An 11,778-nucleotide genomic window follows, 5' to 3' on the forward strand; every position below is an offset into this window, starting at 1 on the left:
ATCCATTTTTGGGTTCTCTGGTGGAGTCTTTAGGGTCTCTTATATACAGAACCACAGATTTTTCAAATAAGAATTCTTTTACTGGACAATTAGTGGGAGTGTATGCCTTTAATCCCAGCACTGGGAAGACAGAGGATGGTGGAACTTTGCAAGTTCAAGGCCAGCCTGGTCTGTAGAGAAACTTTCAGGACAGCAAAGAGCTATAAAGAGGAACACAGTCTCAATGAAAGAAAAACCAACCAAACAACCAAGCAATCAACCAAACAATTCTTCATTTCTCTTTGCTATTCCCCTTATTTGCTTCTCTTCTCTGCAGTGTTCTAGCCAAGCCTTCCAGTATTGCACTGAATAGAAATGGAGAAAGTAGACATTGATTTTGGTCCTGATATTGTAGAACTGCTTTGAGCTTTTCCGTAATTAATATAATATTCATATATGTTGCATCTAACAGCATTTCTTCAATATATTTATTATGAAAGAGTGTTAGCTTTTGTCAACATCTTTTCATGATTTTTGTGATAGTCATTGCAATGGTTTGTATATGCTTGGCTCAGAGAGTGGTACTATTAGAAGATGTGGCCCAGTTGAGGTTGGTGTGTCACTTTGGGTGTGGGCTTTAAGACCCTCACCCTAGCTGCTTGGAAACCAGTATTTTGCTAGCAGCCTTCAGGTGAAGATGTAGAACTCTCTGCTCCTCCAACATCATGCCTGGCTGGATGTTCCCATGTTCCAGCTTAGACTGAACCTCTGAACCTACAAGCCAGCCCCAATCAAATGTTGTCCTTTTAAGAGCTGCCTTGGCCATGGTATCTGTTCACAGCAGTAAAACCCTAAGACAGAAGTTGGTACCAGAGACTGGGGTATTGCTGTGATAGGCTTGACCATGCTTTTGTTTGGAAGAGTGTGGATTTGGGGACTTTGGACTTGGAAAGCAGTGGAATGCTTTAAATGGGGTTTAATGGGCTATCCTAGTAGGAATATGGAAGACTTTGTTACTGAGAATGATTTGAAATGTGAAGACCTGGCCCAAGAGGTTTCAGTGGAGAAGAACTTCAATATGTGGCCTAGAGACTGTTTTTGTGGTATTTTGGTGAAGAATGTGGCTACTTTTTGCTCTTATCTGAAGAGTATATCTGAGGCTAAGGTAAAGAGCCTCAGATTAATTGCATTGATAACAGAAGTCTCAGAAACACCCATCATAGACTTTGTTTTCTGGTTAAGTTCCCTGAAGAGTATTTTAAACAAATGTAGCTAGTTTAGAAAGGAAAAATATGAAATATATGGTTCAAGTATTAAAGGGGCACCAGGAAGTGAAATGAAAGTGAATCCTGTGTTCAAGGATATTAAATTGAATTAAGGGAATGGTGACCTTGGGGCAAGATCCCACCCAACTAAGTCTATGTCCAGGCGTGGTAGTACAAGTCTTTAATCCCAGGAGGCAAAGACAAGCAGATCTCTCTGAGTTCAAGGCCAGCCAAGAACAGAGCAAGTTCTAGGTGAAGAAAAACCTAAATCCAGGCTTGGTGAACCACACCTTTAATCTCAGTGTTTAGGAGACAGACATGCAGATCTCTGAGTTCAAAGTCAGTCTATGGAGCAAGTTCCAGGACAGCCAAGCTTAGACCGTAAAGGAATTGGAAAGCAGGAAGCTAGTGATAATGTACTAGAACAAAGGGGCCATGTTCCAGCCCCAGCAAGCAGCAGAATTCAGCATGTTTGGCCATGTGGCTCTGGCTTTAAAGCCCAGAATAGAAGGATATACTGAGACAATTGATGCTGGTTAGCTGGAAATAAGAAATTAGTGGTAATTAGGAAGAGACTAGTGGTCGTGCATGGTGGCACACGCCTTTAATCCCAGTACAGGTGGATTTCTGAGTTGGAGGCCAGCTGGTCTACAAAGTGAGTTCCAGGATAGTCAGGGCTATACAGAGAAACCCTGTCTCAGAAAAAAAAAAAAAAGGAAGAGAATAGCATCACTGAGGGGATGAGGGGAAATCTCCTGGGAAGTGTTTTCTGACAGCACAAAGAAACTGTGTTCCAGAGATAGCCAAGGTTGTACTTCATGCTGCAGCTGTACTTGATAATGTGTAAGAGTCATAGGTGGTAATAGTTTTGAAGACATGAAGGGGTCATGAAGAACAAGTGAGACTTGTAACTATGAGGAACCAGGGAAGGTCATTGGTGAAGGTACAGTCCCAGTTGCAGTTGATGTCCCAGGCCTGACGGGGTCATACACAGAAGTTGAGGCTTGGCACCATGAAGAGAACCTATGAGAGGCTATTTGTGAAGCCTAGTTGCAGCAGAAGACCACAGCATATTGGATATGCTAGTACCATGGCATGATCACCAAGAACAGCAACAACAGTGAAGTGTATCAACCTGAGCTTAGAGTGCTACAGAGGGCAGAGCTGGAGAAAAGACACCAGCAATTTGGAGGAGTCCAGAAGATCATGTGTGGAACCTAGGCATTGAAACAAGAAGCTGTAATATTGAAGTTGCCTTGGAGACCCCAAGATGTACACAATGCCAGAGCCATGGTCTATCTTCTGAGGAAAGTTGCTAACAGGGAGTCGAACCAGCCCAGGAGAAAGAAGTTTGTTACAGCCAACAAAGATAAAAAAGGGAGTTGGAGATCTGAAGACTGCTTTGAAATCAAATATGGAGGTGCCAAGTATAGAGTTTGCCCAGATGGTTTCCTGACTTGCTTTGGGAGTTACAGATAAATGATTGGATGAATCTCAGAAGAAACTTTGAACTTTGGATTTTTAACATTGTTGAGACTGCTATAGACTATGGGGATTTTTGAAGTTACGCTAAATGTATTTTTGTAATATGCTATATTTAGATATGGTCCCCATAGACTCATATGTTTGGACAAGCCTATGGAGGCCAGGGAATGGAATGTTATGGTTTGTATATTCTTGGTCTATGGAGTGGCACCATTAGAAGGTGTGGTCTTGCTGGAGTAGGTGTGTCACTGTAGGTGTGGGCTATAAGACCGTCATCCTAGCTGCCTGGAAGTCAGTCTTCTACTAGCAGCCTTCAGATGAAGATGTAGAGCTCTCAACTCCTCCTGCACCATGTCTGCCTGGATGCTGCCATGTTCCCATTTTGATGGCAATAGACTGAACCTCTGAACCTGTAGGCCAGCACCAATTAAATGTTGTCCTTTATAAGACTTGCATTGGTCATGGTATCTGTTCACAGCAGTAAAACCCTAACTAAGACAGTCATGAAATTTCTGTTCTACCATTTAATTAAGTGGTATATTGTAATTATTGATATCTGGGTGTTGAACCAAACTTGCATCTGTGGTATAATAAAGCCAACTTAATCACATTGAATAATTTTGGGGTGTATTCTTTTAAAATTAAAATGTGATTATATTGATTTTATTAAATAATTTATATATGATATATTTGATCATGATTTACTCCTCCCAGACACTCCTCCCTACCCACCCACTCAATGTCATGTTCCCTCCCTTTCTTTTTTTTTTTTTTTTGGTTTTTCGAGACAGGGTTTCTCTGTACAGCCCTGGCTGTCCTGGAACTCACTCTGTAGACCAGGCTGGCCTCGAACTCAGAAATCCGCCTGCCTCTGCCTCCCAAGTGCTGGGATTAAAGGCGTGCGCCACCACACCCGGCGTTCCCTCCCTTTCAAAACAAAAACCCCACAAAACTAAAATTAAAACAAACAAAAGAATAAAAAACAAAACAAGAGAAAAATGCCCAAACAAAATAAAAATGTAACAAAAGCCCGGACACAAAAAATACAGAACTTAGAGTTCCCTTTGTGTTGGCCAGCAACTCCTGGGCTTAAGACCTGCCCTGGGGTGTGATTTGTATGCTCAGAGATACTGAACTTGAGAAACTGATGTCCCCCCTCCCATCAGTTATCAATTACAAATGATTTCTTGGTTAGGGATGGGAGCTCCTGTTCATTTCCCCTCTCAGCGCTGGGACTCCCTCTGCACAGACACATTGCCGACATTGTGCGGGCTCCCACAGTCTCTGAGAGTTTACTTGTGCCACTAGGCTGTTTCCTTGAAGTCATTCTATAAGTCCATTGCTTATATCCCTTATAATTCCCTGCCTCATTTTCCACATAGGTCTCAGAGCAGTGAGGGAAGGAGTTTGAGAGAGGCATCTGCTGTTGGACCGAGTCCTCCAAAGTCTCTCACTTCTTGTTCACTGTCCACTTGTGAGTGCTTTCCAACCCACCCACTCCTGCTTCCTGGCCCTGACATTCCCCTGTGCTAAGTTTGCAAGACCAAGGGCCTCTCCTCCCGATGATGGCTGACTAGGCCATCTTCTGCTACATAGGCAGCTAGAGACACAAGCTCAGGGGGTACTGGTTAGTTCATATTGTTTTTCCTCCTATAGGGTTACTGATCCCTTCAGCTCCTTGGGTACTTGCTCTAGCTCCTCCATTGGGGGCCCTGTGTTCCATCCTATAGATGACTATGAGCATCCACTTCTGTATTTGCCAGGCACTGGCATAGCCACACACCAGACAGCTATATCAGTGTTCTTTCAGCAAAATCTTGCTGGCATATGCAATAGTGTCTGCATTTGGTGGCTGATTATGGGATGGATCCCCCGGTGGGGCAGTCTCTGGATAGTCCTTCCTTCTGTCTCAGCTCCAAACTTTGTCTCTGTAAATCCTTCCATGGGTATTTTGTTCCCCATTCTAAGGAGGAATGAAGTATCCACACATTGGTCTTCCTTCTTCTTGAGTTTCATGTGTTTTGCAAATTGGTAATACAAGGCCCTTCTATATTATTTGACATCACATTGACACATTGATTCTTTTTTTTTCTTTTTAGATTTGTTTATTTTATGTATAGGAATACACTGTAGCTGTCTTCAGACACACCGGAAGAGGTCATCAGACCCTATTACACATGGAAGTGAGCCACCATGTGGTTGCTGGGAATTGAACTCAGGACCTCTGGTAGATTAGTCAGTACTCTTAACCACTGAGTGAGCCATCACTCCAGCCTGACTTTGATATTTTTATATATATATAGGCTCTTAGAACTTTATCCTCTGGGTTTATAACTGATTTACTTGTATCTGATAGGCTTTAATATGCTTTTTTTTTTTTTTACTTTTAGAAATTTCTCTTTTTTATTGGTTATTTTATTTGTTTGTATTTCAAATATTGTCCCCCATCCCAGTTTCCCCTATACAAGCCATCTATCCCATTGCCTTCCTCCCGGCCTCTATAAGGGTACTCCTGCCACCCACCCACTCCCACCTCACCACCCTAGCATCCCCCTATACTGGGGCATCAAGCCTCCACAGGACCAAGGGCTTCCCCTCCCATTGATGTCAGATAAGGCAGTATGCTACTACATATGCAGCTGGAGCCATGGGCCCCTCCATGTGTACTCTTTGGTTGGTGGTTTAGTCCCTGGGAGCTCTGGGGAGTCTAGTTAGTTGATATTGTTGTTCTTCCTATGGAGTTGCAATTCCCTTCAGCTTTTTCGGTCCTTCCCCTAACTCTTCCCTTGGGGATCCTGTGCTTAGTTCAATGGTTGGCTGTGAGCATCCACATCTGTATTGGTCAGGCTCTGACAGAGCCTCTCCAGGGTACCACTATACCAGGCTCCTATCAGCAAGCACTTCTTGGCATCAGCCATGGCATCTGGGTTTGGTGTTTGTAGATGGAATGGATCCATAAATGGGGATCCCTACATTTCCTTTAAATAGGATCAATTATGGGTTAATATCTTTGAGATGGGTGGGTGGCCCCATCCCTTAACTGTGGACTGTGCCTATCCATTGGATGTAGTCTACAGGTACTATCTTCCTGTGTTGGCTATTTTGGCTAATGTCATCCCCACTGGGTCCTGGGAACCTCTTCATTCTCTGGCATCTAGGACTTTCTAGTTGCTACCCCCAATTCCCCATTCCTTACTGCTAAACAACTCCATTCAATTTCCTGACCCTCTGAATTTTCTCCCAGTCTCCTCCCATCCTTCCCCCCTTTTATCCTCCCGGTTCTCTCACCCTCCCAGATTCCTCCCTCCCTCCCCTTCCTCAGCAAATATTGCACAGCTCTGGCATCTTGAACATCTTGGGGTCTCCAAGGCAACTTCAATGATGCAGCTTTTTGTTTCAATATCCAGGAGCCACACATGATCTCCTGGGGTCCTCCAAAGGGCTTGTGTCTCTTCTCCAGCTCTGCCCTCTGTAGCAATCTAAGCTCAGGTTGATCCACTCCACTGCCACTACTGTTCATGGTGATCATTCAGTACTCTGTGGTCTTCTATTGCAACTATGCTTCACCTCTCAAAGGCTCTCTTCATGGTGCCAACCCTCAATTCCTTTGCATTGCCCCTTCAGTTCTTAGCCATCAACTGCAACTGAGGCTGCACCTCCAAGAATGGCCTTCTGATGCTTTCAGTCTCCTTCTGCTTCGGTAGCTGATCCTGTACCACAGTGCTCCATACCCAAATACTGCCAGGAGAGAGCTGATCTCTCAAGATTGCAGACACACTTTTGAGCACAGGTAAGGCCAACACTCTTGCTCAAATTCCTGGACCAAGAAGTACCTTCCCAGAGCCATCAGGACACAGGAACCAAGAAACAGCCAGGGACAAGACTTTTCCGTTTTCCTTCTGCACCCTGGAGCTGACCCTGTGCCACAGCTCTCCATACCCAAATTCCTCCCAGAGAGAACTGGTCTCCCAGGAGTTCTAACACAGGCTTGCAGGAGGGACAAGCTATAGTCAGAGACAGCAAGATCATCTAACACCAGAGATTACCAGATGGCAAGAGGCAAGGGCAAGGACCTAAGCAACAGAAACCAAGGCGACTTGGAATCAACAGAACCCAATTCTCCCAGCACAGTGAGCCATGGATACCACAACACACCAGAAAAACAAGACTCTGATTTAAAATCACATCTCATGATGATGATAGATGATTTTAAGAAGGAAATAAATTACTCCCTTAAAGAAATTCAGGAGACAGGTAAACAGCTAGAAGTACTTAAAGAGGAAACTCAAAAATCCCTTAAAGAATTACAGGAAAACACAATCAAACAGGTGAAGGAATGGAACAAAGCTATCCAGAAGCTAAATATGGAAATAGAAACAATAAAGAAATCACAAAGGGAGACAACACTGGAGATAGAAAACCTAGGAAAGAGATCAGGAGTCATAGATGCAAATATCACCAACAGAATACAAGAGATAGAAGAGAGAATCTCAGGTGCAGAAGATACCATTGACAACATTGATACAACAGTGAAAGAAAATGCAAAAAGAAAAAAGAGAAAAGCTTCTAACCCAAAACATACAGGAAATCCAGGACACATTGAGAAAACCAAACCTAAAGATAATAGGGATAGAACAGAGTGAAGATTCCCAACTTAAAGGGCCAGTAAATATCTTCAACAAAATAATAGAAGAAAACTTCCCTAACCTAAAGAAAGACATGCCCATGAACATACAAGAAACCTACAGAACTCCAAATAGATTGCACCAGAAAAGAAATTTCTCCTATCACATAATAGTCAAAATACCAAATGTACTAAACAAAGAAAGAATTTTAAAAGCAGTAAGGGAAAAAGGTGAAGTAACATATAAAGGCAGACCTACCAGAATTACACCAGACTTCGCACCACAGACTATGAAAGCTAGAAGATCTTGGGAAGATGTCATACAGACCCTAAGAGAACACAAATGACAGCAAAACTCTCAATTATCATAGACAGAGAAAACAAGATATTCCATGACAAAACCAAATTTACACAATATCTTTCCACAAATCCAACCCTACAAAGGATAATAGATGGAAAATACCAACACAAGGAGTGAATCTACACCCTACAAGAAGCAAGAAAGTAATCTTTCAACAAACCCACACAAACATAATTCCACCTCTAGCAACAAAATAACAGGAAGTAACAATCACTTTTCTTTAATATCCCTTAATACAAAAATTAATATTACCAACGTATCCAAAATGACTGAAATTAAAAAATATGAGTAATTAGAAATTTGTTGGCTGTCATCCATTTATCTCCCTAATTTGGTAACTGGAGAAATAGGTCCAATATTGTACAATCCATATGCACTTTCTGCTTGTTTGTACATGATAGTGTCTTGCTGTGTTCCACATAATGGTCTTGAAATCATGCTTCTCCTATCTCAGCCTCTCTATAAGTAGGATTGTTTATTTGATGTTTTTACACTATATGATGGTTTTCAGAACAGCATACTTCTTTCAAAATTATTTACATAGCCAAAAGAAACATAGACAAGTAATTTGGGAGGTGGCTTGTAAAAGAACAGCAAAGAGTGAGACTGAATGCTTTGATTGATATTTATAATTGTTATATCAATTTTGAAGAAGAGGACTTTATAAGTTACTCTTATTCTGAGATGAATGCTTTTCAAAATCATCACAGCCAAGGACCAGAATCTTCACCTCACCTAATGTCTGTGCTACCCTCCAAGCAGAACCATTCTTCACTGAAACAGTTGATGGATGACCTCATGGATAGACCATCTCAATACTCACACCATTTCTTAATCAAATGTAACCTGTTCCCTGTGGGCTGAGAATGAAGACAATCACTCAAGTCAAATAACTTTGACCATAGCAGGAAATATGTAAATCATGCCTACAATTCATTCCTTGGCACAGCAGATGTGTCAACTCTTAGCATAGCTTCTGTGGAGATAAAAATCCTTTGGTAAATGAGGGACATTGAAATACAGCCTTATTATAATGAACTCTAATGTCCAAAAATTATTTTGGGTTTGTACCACAGTAAGAGCCAAGATTTTAAGCTCTACTAAAAAAACAAAACAAATAAAAAAAGACTTTATTTATGTTCATTAAAAAACTAATAGTTATATATTATTTATATTGAGAAAAACATATATTTTCAGTATTGTTGTTTTATATTGAATTATAAAAACATGTATTTTCAGTATTACTGTTTTATATTGAATTATATTGAACATAAGACTGTTCAATTGATTGTTTTATATCAAACAACTTTTATAATACTCATTTTTATAGTTATAATATTTTCTAAATTTTAAAGTAGTTATTGAAGGGGGATCTTGGGAAGGAGTTAGGGTACAAAAGGGAAAGAAGAATTTGATATAAGTCTATTTACTCAAAATACATTTTTAAATGTTGATAAATTCAGATAAGTTGAAATTATGTGTCTTTTCTCATCATAATGCAATAAAACTTAACTCAAAAAAAAAAATAGCAAAAAAAAGGATCAGGATATGAAGCAGTCATTAAGGGGTTTCCCAACCAAAAAAAGCCCAGGACCAAATGGGTTTAGTGAAGAATTCTATCAAACCCTCAAAGAAGACCTAAAACCAATACTCTTCAAACTATTCCACAATAGAGAAACAGAAGAAACACTACCCAGTTCGTTCTATGAAGCCACAATTACTCTGATACCTAAACCACATAAAGACCCAACAAAGAAAGAGAACTTCAGACCAATTTCCCTTGTGAATATCGATGCAAAAATACTCAATAAAATTACTGCAAACTGAATCCAAGAACATATCAAAACGGTCATCCATCATGATCAAGTAGGCTTCATCCCAGGGATGCAGGGATGGTTCAATATGTGGAAATCCATCAACATAATCCACTATATAAAGAAACTCAAAGACAAAATACACATGATCATCTTATTAGATGCTGAGAACGCGTTTAACAAAATCCAACACGCCTTCATGATAAAAGTCTTGGAAAGATCAGGAATTCAAGGTCCATAACTAAACATAGTAAAAGCAATATACAGCAAACCAGTAGCCAACATCAAACTAAATGAAAGAAACTTGAAGCAATCCCACTAAAATAAGGGACTAGACAAGGCTGTCCACTCTCTCCCTGCCTGTTCAATATAGTATTCGAAGTCCTAGTCAGAGCAACTAGACAGCAAAAGGAGGTTAAAGGGATCCAAATTGGAAAGGAAGAAGTCAAATTATCAGTATTTGCAGATGATATGATAGTATACTTAAGTGACCCCAAAAATTCCAACAGAGAACTCCTAAACCTAATAAACCACTTCAGAAAAGTAGCTGGATATAAAATTAACTCAAACAAATCAGTGGCCTTCCTGTACTCAAAGAATAAACAAGCTGAGAAAGAAATTAGGGAAACAACACCCTTCACAATAGTTACAAATAATATAAAATACATTGGTATGACTCTACCTAAGCAAGTGAAAGATCTGTATGATAAGAACTTCAAGTATCTGAAGAAAGAAATCGAAGAAGATCTCAGAAGATGGAAAGATTTCCCATGCTCATGGATTGGCAGGATTAATAGAGTAAAAATGGCTATCTTACTGAAAGCAATCTACAGATTCAATGCAATCCCCATGCAAATTCCAACTCAATTCTTCACAGAATTAGAAAGGGCAGTTTGCAAATTCATCTGGAATAACAAAAAACCTAGGATAGCAAAAACTATTCTCAACAATAAAAGAACCTCTGGTGGAATCACCATGCCTGACCTCAAGCTGTACTACAGAGCAATTGTGATAAAAACTGCATGGTACTGATACAGTGACAGGCAGGTAGATCAATGGAATAGAAATGAAGATCCAGAAATGAACCTACAAACCTATGGTGAACTGATCTTTGATGAAAGAGCTAAAACCATCCAGTGGGGGGTGGGGGGAAGCATTTTCAACAAATGGTGCTGGTTCAACTGATGGTCAACATGGAGAAGAATGCAAATTGATCCATTCTTATCTTCCTGTACAAAGCTCAAGTGTAAGTGGGTCAAGGACCTCCACATAAAACCAAATATACTGAAACTTATAGAAGAGAAAGTGGAGAAAATTCTTGAACACATGGGCACAATGGGAAAGTTCCTGAACATAACACCAATGCTTTGTACTGTAAGATCAAGAATCGACAAACGGGACCTCATAAAATTGCAAAGCTTCTGTAAGGCAAAGGATACTGTTAATAGGACAAAACAGCAACCAACATATTAGGAAAAGATCTTTACCAACCCTACAACTGATAGAGGGCTACTATACAATATATATAAAGAACTCAAGAAGTTAGACTCCAGAAAACCAAATAACCCAATTTAAAAATGGGGAACAGAGCTAAACAAAGGATTCTCAACTGAAGAAACATAAATGGCTGAGAAGCACCTAAAGAAAGTTCAACATCCTTAGTCATCAGGGAAATGCAAATCAAAACAACCCTGAGATTCCACCTCACACCACTCAGAATGGCTAAGATCAAAAACTCAGGTAACAATAGATGCTGGCCAGGATGTGGAGAAAGAGGAATACTCCTCCATTGTTGGGATTGCAAGTTTGTACAACCACTCTGGAAATCAGTTTGGCGGTTCCTCAGAAAATTGGACATAGTACTACCGAAGGATCCAGCAATATCACTCCTGGACATATACCCAGAAGATGCTGCAACATGTAATAAGGACATATGCTCCACTACGCTCATAGCAGCCTTATTTATAATAGCCAGATAAGCTGGAAAGAACCCAGATTTCTGTCAACTGAGGAATGGATACAGAAAATGTGGTACATTTACACAATGGAGTACTACTCAGCTATTAAAAACAATGACTTTATGAAATTTGCAGGCAAATGGATGGAACTTGAAAGTATCATCCTGAGTGGGGTAACTGGGTCACAAAAGAACACACATGGTATGTACTCACTGATAAGTGGATATTAGCTCAAAAGTTCGGAACACCCAAGATTCAATTCACAGACCATATGTAGCCTAAAAAAAAAAAA

Source organism: Mus pahari, chromosome 19, assembly GCF_900095145.1.
Source record: "Mus pahari chromosome 19, PAHARI_EIJ_v1.1, whole genome shotgun sequence".
Taxonomy (NCBI): domain Eukaryota; kingdom Metazoa; phylum Chordata; class Mammalia; order Rodentia; family Muridae; genus Mus; species Mus pahari.